At 45.4% G+C, this 10,940-nt stretch overlaps 1 protein-coding gene across 1 annotated transcript in view; it reads right to left on the reverse strand.

Annotated features, from left to right (window-relative positions):
- LOC126229619 (mucin-2-like) overlaps nucleotides 1-10,613 on the reverse strand; it is an 82,002-nt gene extending 71,389 nt beyond the window's left edge. Inside the window, exon 1 of the mRNA XM_049942364.1 lies at nucleotides 10,587-10,613. The gene's annotated coding sequence lies outside the window, so the exon portion shown is untranslated. The remainder of the gene's footprint in view (nucleotides 1-10,586) is intronic.
- Nucleotides 10,614-10,940: the final 327 nt, after the last annotated feature.

Genomic DNA, 10,940 nt, shown 5'->3' on the forward strand with positions numbered 1-10,940 from the left:
ATAATTTAACACAGCCTTTTTCCAAAAAACTGTATATTTTTGAATATATAAATAAAAAATTGCAAAAAAATGTTGTGAATTTTCATTACAATTGAAAAAAAAAACATCTTTAATAACTGAACCAAAATTTTGTAAAATCCCTGTGTTAAGTTGTAGCCCATTTTCCAATAAATAATCTGTAAAAAGTTCAACTTCCTACCTCAAATACTTTGTGAGGAAAGATGTAATTTATAAGCGTTATTTTAACATTGCAAGTATAGGGCGTTCCGGAGCACCTTAACATCTATGGTCATCAGTCCCCTAGAACTTAGAACTACTTAAACCTAACTAACCTAAGGACATCACACAACACCCAGTCATCACGAGGCAGAGAAAATCCCTGACCCCGCCGGGAATCGAACCCGGGACCCCGTGCTCGGGAAGCGAGAACGCTACCGCGAGACCACGAGCTGCGGACAAATCACTTAACAAAAGCAAGTCTTCCAGTCCACACTCTATACCAGTTAGGTTCCTTTCAGCGTATGCTGATGTAATCGCTGCATACCTAACAATGATGTAAACCGCTCGCTCGACGAAAGATCCGCACCCAGAGACTGGAAAGTTGCACAGGCCACACTGATATTCAAGAAAGGTAGTAGGAGTGATCCACTAAATTACAGGCCTACATCATTAACGTCGCTATGCAGCAGGATCTTGGAACATATATTGTGTTCGAACATTATGAATTACCTCGAAGACCCACATTCATCACGGGTTCAGAAAACAGTATTCTTTTAAAACGCAACTACCTCTTTAATCACGAACTGTTGAGTGCTGTTGAAAAGGGTTTCAAACAGATTCCGTATTTCTAGATTCCCAGAAGATTTTTCACACTGTACCACACAAGCGGCTTGTGGTGAAATTGCGTGCTTACGGAATATCACCTCAGTTATGTGACTGGATTAGTGATTTCCTGTCAGAGAGGTCACAGTTCGTAGTAACTGACGGAAAGTAATCGAGTAAAACAGAAGTGATTTCTGGCGTTCCCCAAGGTAGTGTTAGAGGCCCTTTCCTGTTCCTTATCTACATAAACGATTTAGAAGACAATCTGAGCAGCCGTCTTAGGTTGTTTGTAGATGCCGCTGTCGTTTATCGACTAGTAAAGTCATCAGAAGATCAAAACAAAATGATTTATAAAAGATATCGGTATGGTGCGAAAATTGGCAGTTGACCCTAAATAACGAAAAGTGCGAGGTCATGCACATGAGTGCTAAAAAGAAAACCATTTGTAATGGATCAAATCAGAATCTGTTAAACTTCGGTTACAAAATAAATCAGTCAAATGTAAAGGCAGTAAATTCAACTCAATACCTACGAATTATAGTTACGAACAACTTGAATTGGAAGGAACACACAGAAAATGTTGTGGGGAAGGCTAACCAAAGACTGCGTTTTATTGACAGGACACTTACAAAATGCAACAGATCTACTAAAGAAACCGCCTACACTAAGCTTGTCCGTCCTCTTCTAGAATACTTCTGCGCCGTGTAGGATCCTTACCAGGTAGGATTGACGGAGTGCATCGACTAAGTTCGAAGAGGGACAGCACGTTTCATATTACCGCGAAATATGGGAGAGAGAGTAACTGAAATGATATAGGGTTTGCGGTGGACATCATTAAAACAAGGCGTTTTTCGTTGCGACAGAATCTTCTTACGAAATTTCAATCACCAACTTTCTCCTCTGAATGCGAAAATATTTTGTTGAAGCTGACCTACACATCGAAATACAACCGTCATAACAAAATAAGGGAAATCAGAGCTCGCGCCGTACGAGAGTGGAATAATAGAGAATTATTGTGAAGGTGGTTCGATAAACCACTGCCAGGCACTTAAATGTGATTTGCAGAGTATCGATGCAGATGTAGACAGTTCATCCCCGTGCTCACAAAACTAGTTCTGGACCATGCAAGCTGTGTGAAGATTTGCCTTGTCGTCTTGGAATGAAGCGTCATCCACTGGGGAACAAACATTGTACCATGCGACTCACATGACGGGCCAAAATGATCACATGATTCTTGTCAGTAGTGCTACCTTGCACTATAATAATGTGGCGCGTGGAATACCAGGGTGTGTATGCCAAAATCTTTGCCAGAGGTGGGAAACAGTGTCAAACAACACTCTCCCGGCCAAATTACTTTCTTCCATTGCTGCATAGTCCAGGTTTCATTGGCTTCGGCAGCACACTTTCCCGTTACAGGCATCTGCATCACTGATGAGCGGTTTTACAATAATTCCAACTCGCCCTGCAATTCCCTCTTATTGGACCCCCTCCGTGTTGTTTTGACGCTGACAGGGTTCGCGTCAGTGACCGTCCGCCCCATCACTCAACAAACACTTCCGTCCGCGCTGTGACTTACCGGATGATGTTTTTCCGCTTTCGGTGCATGCGCTGCAAATCTTCAATACGGTGCCTCTTCAAACACCTCGGCTCCCTTGCTTACGGAAGGACCCACCATTAGCGCACCAACAATCTGCCCACGTTCGAATTTACGTAGCTGCGACATAATGCACTCACAAGTACACAGAACGCTGTTCTGATCACAACTGTCACTTGCAACGTGCAGATGGCATTGCACAGGTGTTGTTCGTGGTCTAATGCAACAGTGCAACCAGCAGGCTTGGGTAGCATCTGCATTTATATTCATTTATATTAATTATCGAGGTGTTTGCCTTGTTTTGTCCCATCCCCGTATATCTCGTACTTCGCAAGTTAACTTACGCTGTGTCGCGGGGAGTTCTTTGTGTACAATTGTTAGCTTCCCCTGAGCTTGTTCCAGTCGCGAGTGCTTCGCGGGAAGAGCGATATCTCTTGAGTTCACGTTCACGGAGTTTTCCCGAGATGTACGGAGGAGAAAGCGATATATTGGTTGCTTCTTCTAGGAACATACGCTCTGGACACTGTAACACTGAACCAGCTCGCGATGCTGAACGCCTCTCTTGCAGCGTATGCCCCTAGACTTGGCTCAACATCTGATTACGTTTTCGCACTTACTAAGTGAACCTGTAACGATATGTACTACTCTTCTTCGGATCTTTCCTATTTTCTCTATAAATCCTATATCGTACAGATCCCAGACTGATGAGCAATATTCAGGTATTGGTCGAACGAGTGTTTTGTAAATTATCTCCTTTGTTGATGGAGGATTCTTCGGATGAAACTCAGTCTGTCATCTGCCTTACTCGTGGTTAAATTTGCGTGGTCGTTCCGCTTCAAATCATGCAGTGCACATGCTCCAAAATATTCTACGTAAGTAACTGTTTCCAGTGACTAATGTAAAATTTTGTAATCATAAGATAAAGGTTCTTTCTGCCTGCGTTTTCGCAGTATGTTTTATTTGTTTATTTAGAGGGTCAATTGCCGCTTCCTGCACCTTCTTCTGAAGATCTTCCTGCATTTCACTAAGATTAACTAGCGGCGCCATTTCTCAGTATACAGCAGTATCATCTGTGAAAAGCCTCGCGGAACTTCTGATGTTTTCTACTAGGTCACTTACAGATATTGCGAAAAGTAATGATCCTCTCCCCTGGGACATGCCTGAAGTTACTTTTACGTCTGAATTCTTCTCTCCGATCAAAATGACATGCTGTGTCCAGTTTGCTAGAAACTCGTAAGCCAGTCATTGCAACTGGTCTGATATTCCGTACGCACTTATTTTCTTTTCATTAGGCGACAGAGCGGAACTCTTTCGATCGCCTTTGGAAAGGCAAGGAGCATGGTGTGTACCTGGACACTAGTATCTGCTGATTTTTGGATTTCTTGGACGAACAGAGAGAGTTGAGTTATTGTGAAATGTACGTCTCAGGACAAAATATATATACCAAAACTATATCTCTCAAGCAACATGATTAGTGAATACCAGTTGTCCTTAGAACACGACAGCTATTGCACTTATTTCAAACACGCAGGAAGTCAGCTATCGTGATTTTGATTCATTGTCAACTACTTTCAAGGCAAATGCGCTACAATTTAAATAGTTACTGTTAAATTTCTTCACATGTAATAGTTATGCAGTCAAACAGTGTCTTGTGTTTACCATGTCAACATAAAATTATATGAATTTTTTCTGTTTTTGTCACACTTCTTCCGCTGGAAAGTGAAATATGAAGGTTGGAACTTAAATAGTGGCAACTATATATTCACAACCAATAAAAAAGAGTTAAATGTTTGCACCTATTCTGTCTTTCAAAGTAGTCGCCAGCGTTGTGTAGAACCCGTTGCCAGCGATGTGGAAGGCGTGGTATACAGTTAGCAGAGCCTGTTCTGTTGATGGTGCGAATGGAGCGATCTAAAGTTATGGTGATTCTCGTGTACGACTGTGATTGAGTTATCCTAACAAATTACGTTCCTCCACGGCAGAGTATTACTGTTCGTTTTTGGAGCATCGCCTGTGACCAGGTTTGCGACAGAAGGGGAGACACTTTCTGCGCAATCCCCCATCATTTTGCACGACAATGCGCGGGCGCATACAGCGCAAGCTGTGGCTGCTCTGTTCAATCGATGGGACTGGGAAGTACTGCACTCGTACCATCGACCATACTCCACGGACTTAAGTCCTTGTGACTTTGATTTGATTCCGAAGATGAAGGAACCACTTCGTGGCATTCGCTTCAGAACTGTTCCAGAGATTCGACAGGCAGTAGACCGCTACATGCTCATCATCAACAGAACAGGCTCTGCTGACGGTATACTACGCCTTCCACATCGCTGGCAACAGGTTCTGCACAACGCTGATGGCTACTTAGAAGGACAGTAACAGGTGCAAATATATAATTCTTTTGTATCGGTTGTGAATAAATACACTCCTGGAAATGGAAAAAAGAACACATTGACACCGGTGTGTCAGACCCACCATACTTGCTCCGGACACTGCGAGAGGGCTGTACAAGCAATGATCACACGCACGGCACAGCGGACACACCAGGAACCGCGGTGTTGGCCGTCGAATGGCGCTAGCTGCGCAGCATTTGTGCACCGCCGCCGTCAGTGTCAGCCAGTTTGCCGTGGCATACGGAGCTCCATCGCAGTCATTAACACTGGTAGCATGCCGCGACAGCGTGGACGTGAACCGTATGTGCAGTTGACGGACTTTGAGCGAGGGCGTATAGTGGGCATGCGGGAGGCCGGGTGGACGTACCGCCGAATTGCTCAACACGTGGGGCGTGAGGTCTCCACAGTACATCGATGTTGTCGCCAGTGGTCGGCGGAAGGTGCATGTGCCCGTCGACCTGGGACCGGACCGCAGCGACGCACGGATGCACGCCAAGACCGTAGGATCCTACGCAGTGCCGTAGGGGACCGCACCGCCACTTCCCAGCAAATTAGGGACACTGTTGCTCCTGGGGTATCGGCGAGGACCATTCGCAACCGTCTCCATGAAGCTGGGCTACGGTCCCGCACACCGTTAGGCCGTCTTCCGCTCACGCCCCAACATCGTGCAGCCCGCCTCCAGTGGTGTCGCGACAGGCGTGAATGGAGGGACGAATGGAGACGTGTCGTCTTCAGCGATGAGAGTCGCTTCTGCCTTGGTGCCAATGATGGTCGTATGCGTGTTTGGCGCCGTGCAGGTGAGCGCCACAATCAGGACTGCATACGACCGAGGCACACAGGGCCAACACCCGGCATCATGGTGTGGGGAGCGATCTCCTACACTGGCCGTACACCACTGGTGATCGTCGAGGGGACACTGAATAGTGCACGGTACATCCAAACCGTCATCGAACCCATCGTTCTACCATTCCTAGACCGGCAAGGGAACTTGCTGTTCCAACAGGACAATGCACGTCCGCATGTATCCCGTGCCACCCAACGTGCTCTAGAAGGTGTAAGTCAACTACCCTGGCCAGCAAGATCTCCGGATCTGTCCCCCATTGAGCATGTTTGGGACTGGATGAAGCGTCGTCTCACGCGGTCTGCACGTCCAGCACGAACGCTGGTCCAACTGAGGCGCCAGGTGGAAATGGCATGGCAAGCCGTTCCACAGGACTACATCCAGCATCTCTACGATCGTCTCCATGGGAGAATAGCAGCCTGCATTGCTGCGAAAGGCGGATATACACTGTACTAGTGCCGACATTGTGCATGCTCTGTTGCCTGTGTCTATGTGCCTGTGGTTCTGTCAGTGTGATCATGTGATGTATCTGACCCCAGGAATGTGTCAATAAAGTTTCCCCTTCCTGGGACAATGAATTCACGGTGTTCTTATTTCAATTTCCAGGAGTGTAGTTGCCACTATTTACGTTCCAACCCTCGTAATTTTTAAATTATATAATTAAAAAATGGTTCAAATGACTCTGAGCACTATGGGACTTAACTTCTGAGGTCACCAGTCCCCTAGAACTTAGAACTACTTAAACCTAACTAACCTAAGAACATCACACACATCCATGCCCGAGGCATTCCCTGTTTCACTCGCAACGGGGGATGGGTAAAATGATTGTCGGTAGCCTCTGTACTAGTTCTAATTTCTCGAATTTTCCCGTCGAGACCGCTTCGTGAGACGTATGTGGGCGGTAAATTTATAAAATTGTGGTAAGATCTTATGGGACCAAACTGCTTAGGTTATCGGTCCCTAAGCTTACACACTACTTAAACTAACTTACGCTATGGACAACACACACACGCATGCCCGAGGGAGGACTCGAACCTCCGACGGGGGGAGGGGGGGGGGGGAGCCGCGCTATGTGGGAGGAAGTAATAATATGTTGTCCGACTCCATCCGGAGAGTGCTCTCTCGAAATTTCGATGGTAAATGCACAGCGTCTCGCTTGTATGGCCTGCCACAGGAGTTTGAGCATCTCTATAACGCTCTCGCGCCGACTAAACGATCCAGTGACGTAACGCGCCGCTCTTCGTTGGATCTTCTCTACCTCTTCTATCAGTGCTACCTGGTACGGTACCAGACTGACGAACAATACTCAAGAATCGGTCGAACAAGCTCATCGTAAGCCACTTCGTCCATTGACGAGTCACATTTCCTTAGGTTCTTCCTATGAATCTCAGATTGGCATCTGCTTTTCCTACTACTTATTTTAAGTCGAAAAAAGGCCTCAGGAGTAGAAAACATTCCATTAGAACTACTGACAGCCTTGGGAGAGCCAGGTCTAACAAAACTCTACCATCTAGTGAGCAAGCTGTATGAGACAGGCGAAATACCCTCATACTTCAAGAAGAATATAATAATTCCAATCCCAAAGAAAGCAGGTGTTGACAGATGTGAAAATTACCGAACTATCAGTTTAATAAGTCACAGCTGCAAAATACTAACACGAATTCTTTACAGACGAATGGAAAAACTAGTAGAAGCCAACCTCGGGGAAGATCAGTTTGGATTCCGTAGAAACACTGGAACACGTGAGGCAATACTGACCTTACGACTTATCTTAGAAGAAAGATTAAGGAAAGGCAAACCTACGTTTCTAGCATTTGTAGACTTAGAGAAAGCTTTTGACAATGTTGACTGGAATACTCTCTTTCAAATTCTAAAGGTGGCAGGGGTAAAATACAGGGAGCGAAAGGCTATTTACAATTTGTACAGAAACCAGATGGCAGTTATAAGAGTCGAGGGACATGAAAGGGAAGCAGTGGTTGGGAAGGGAGTAAGACAGGGTTGTAGCCTCTCCCCGATGTTGTTCAATCTGTATATTGAGCAAGCAGTAAAGGAAACAAAAGAAAAATTTGGAGTAGGTATTAAAATTCATGGAGAAGAAATAAAAACTTTGAGGTTCGCCGATGACATTGTAATTCTGTCAGAGACAGCAAAGGACTTGGAAGAGCAGTTGAATGGAATGGACAGTGTCTTGAAAGGAGGATATAAGATGAACATCAACAAAAGCAAAACGAGAGTAATGGAATGTAGTCGAATTAAATCGGGTGATGCTGCGGGAATTAGATTAGGAAATGAGACACTTAAGGTAGTAAAGGAGTTTTGCTATTTGGGGATCAAAATAACTGATGATGGTCGAATTAGAGAAGATATAAAATCTAGACTAGCAATGGCAAGGAAAGCGTTTCTGAAGAAGAGAAATTTGTTAACATCGAGTATAGATTTAAGTGTCAGGAAGTCTTTTCTGAAAGTATTTGTATGGAAGTGAAACATGGACGATAAATAGTTTGGGCAAGAAGAGAATAGAAGCTTTTGAAATGTGGTGCTACAGAAGAATGCTGAAGATTAGATGGGTAGATCATATAACTAATGAGGAGGTACTGAATAGGATTGGGGAGAAGAGGAGTTTGTGGCACAACTTGACTAGAAGAACGGATCGGTTGGTAGGACATGTGTTGAGGCATCAACGGATCACCAGTTTAGTACTGGAGGGAAGCGTGGAGGGTTAAAATCGTAGAGGGCGACCAAGAGAGGAAAACACTAAACAGATTCGGAAGGATGTAGGTTGCAGTAGGTACTGGGAGATGAAGAACTTTGCACACGATAGAGTAGCATGGAGAGCTGCATCAAACCAGTCTGTGGACTGAAGACCACAACATTTTATGTGGTCATTCCACTTAAGGTCGCTCTTACAGTAATTACTGTCTCCAATAGTTGGTCATCAATCGTTTAGTTGCACAGAAGTGGTTTTCTTTTCCTATGTACGTATGTGACACTTCTGTTCGTTGAGTGTCAACTGCCAGAGACTGTACCATTCGTCAGTCTTCGGTAGGTCATTTTGCAAATCGATGCTGTCTTCTGGCGTCGGTACTTTCTTTTAGACAACCGCATCATCTGCGAGCAGTCTTTAAAAGTTTCCGACCCTTTCTACTAGATTACTTACACACACTGAAAACAGAAACGGTTCTATCATACTGCCTTACAGTACTCCCGAAATTACCTTTGCATCTGCCCATTTTATCCCGTTAGGAGCGGCGTGTTGAGTTCTGTCTGCAAGGAACTGTTAAATCCAGTCGCAGATCTACTCCGATAGTCGGCAAGCTCGTACTTTTCTTCACTAAGTGCCACTGGGGGAAAGTGTCAAATGCCTTCCTTTGGTGAACGAACACGGCGTCAACCTAAGCGCCGTTGTCTACGGCGCTATGAATCTCATGGAGGAACGGAGATAAGGGTGTCGTCAAAAGTGCTTCAGGGTGGTGTGACAGGACCGCTCTTATTCCGTATATACTATGACCTGACGGTCAGGGTGGGCACCAATATGCGGCTGTTTGCCGATGAAGCTTTGGTGTAAGGGAAGGTCTTGCTGTTGAGTGACTGTAGGAGGATATAAGATGACGTAGACAAGTTTCTAATTGGAATGGTTAAAGACAGCTAGCTCTAAATGTGGAAAAGTGTGTGTTGATGCAGACAAGCAGAAAATAAATCCCGTCAAGTTCGAGTATAGCACTAGTAATGTTCGGCTTTACGTAGTCACGTCGATTAATTATCTACGCGTAGCGATATGAAGTGGAACGAACACTTAGATCCGTAGTAGGGAAAGCGAATGGTCGACTTCGTTTGGTTGGGGAATTTTAGAAAAGTGTTGTTCATCTGTAAAGGAGGCCGTGTATGGAACACTAGTGCGGCCTATTCTTGAGTACTGCTCGAGTGTTTGGGATCCACACCAGATCGTGTTAAAGGAAGCAGCAGTTCAGAAGCGGGCTGCTAGATTCGTTACCGGTAGGTTCGATCAACACACGAGTGTTGCGGAGATGGTTCATGAACTCAGCTGGGAATCCCCGAAGGGAAGACGACATTCTGTTGGTGGAACAGCGTAGAGAAAATTTAGAGTACCGGCATTTGAAGCTGACTGTAGAACGGTTCTACTGCTACCAGTATACATTACGGGTAAGAACCGCGGAGATAAGGTAGAGAAATTAGAACATAAGACAGTCGTTTTTCCCAGCTCTATTTGCGAATGGAACAGGAAAGGAAATGTCTAGTGGCGGGTACAGGGTTCCCTCCGCCACGCATCATACGATGGCTTGCGGAGTACGTATGCAGGTATATACGTAAAAAGGAACTAATGCCCTAACCTCTAAGTCCACTTCTATACAGATGGTTGCGGGACGTTGAGTGTTCAGTACAAAATGTCAAACTGAAACACCTTCAACCGCCTAAATTTCCATCCTCAGGGATCGCTGTGTTAAGAAGGAATCTACGGATACCAGTCACTGATTGCTGGCCCCTATTCTGATTGGACCAGAGGTGGGATTCTTCCTACAAGTCGGTCAGGGGATCTGAAGATGGCGTAATGTAGCGCTGAAACTGGTTGCTCAAATAAAATAAAAAATGCAAATTTAGACGGCTGAAGGTGTTTTGATTCTTCATTTTAATGTCGTAATGTCTGAGTGGTGGGGGCGTCAAATGATATTTCCCTTTTGTGGAGAAAATGTTATCCAACCTGCTCTGCCAGACAATAGAAAACGGTGCAGACTCAGTACATGCTTATGGCCACACATAAGAAAATCCAGCTGTATTTTTGGGCACTGGACATAGAATTCGCTTGAAAAGGAGGATCGACCATGTCTCTCCACGGCATACCTGGTGGTCCAAACTCGCGAGGTAGAGTTGTTATCCAGAAACTTTGACGAAATGGAGGCGTACCACCCCTGGTACCTACCTCTGGTCACAGTTCAGCACGGTCCAGGACGGAAGGCAATACTGGCCACTCGATCTGTCCGTCCTGTTATGCACTGATTGGCCGGTCTATCTTATCAGCACACGGAGATCTGCGCACAGTTTGTGCAGTGTCACGCGACGGTCGACGCACGTGTAGTTCCGTATTGAGCTGTCACAATCTAAACCGATCCGTCAATTGTGTGATCTTCTCGCCCTCCTGTAGACGAGTTGTAAACATAAGAGGATTACTTTTTTATCTGGCGTCGGCCGTCGTTCACGCGAAAACACTTCTAGCCGGCATTTGCGAGAGGAATTGCTGGTAGCTATTGCCCAAACAATATACTGCTTGCCATCA

This window comes from Schistocerca nitens, unplaced genomic scaffold, assembly GCF_023898315.1.
Source record: "Schistocerca nitens isolate TAMUIC-IGC-003100 unplaced genomic scaffold, iqSchNite1.1 HiC_scaffold_376, whole genome shotgun sequence".
NCBI lineage: Eukaryota > Metazoa > Arthropoda > Insecta > Orthoptera > Acrididae > Schistocerca > Schistocerca nitens.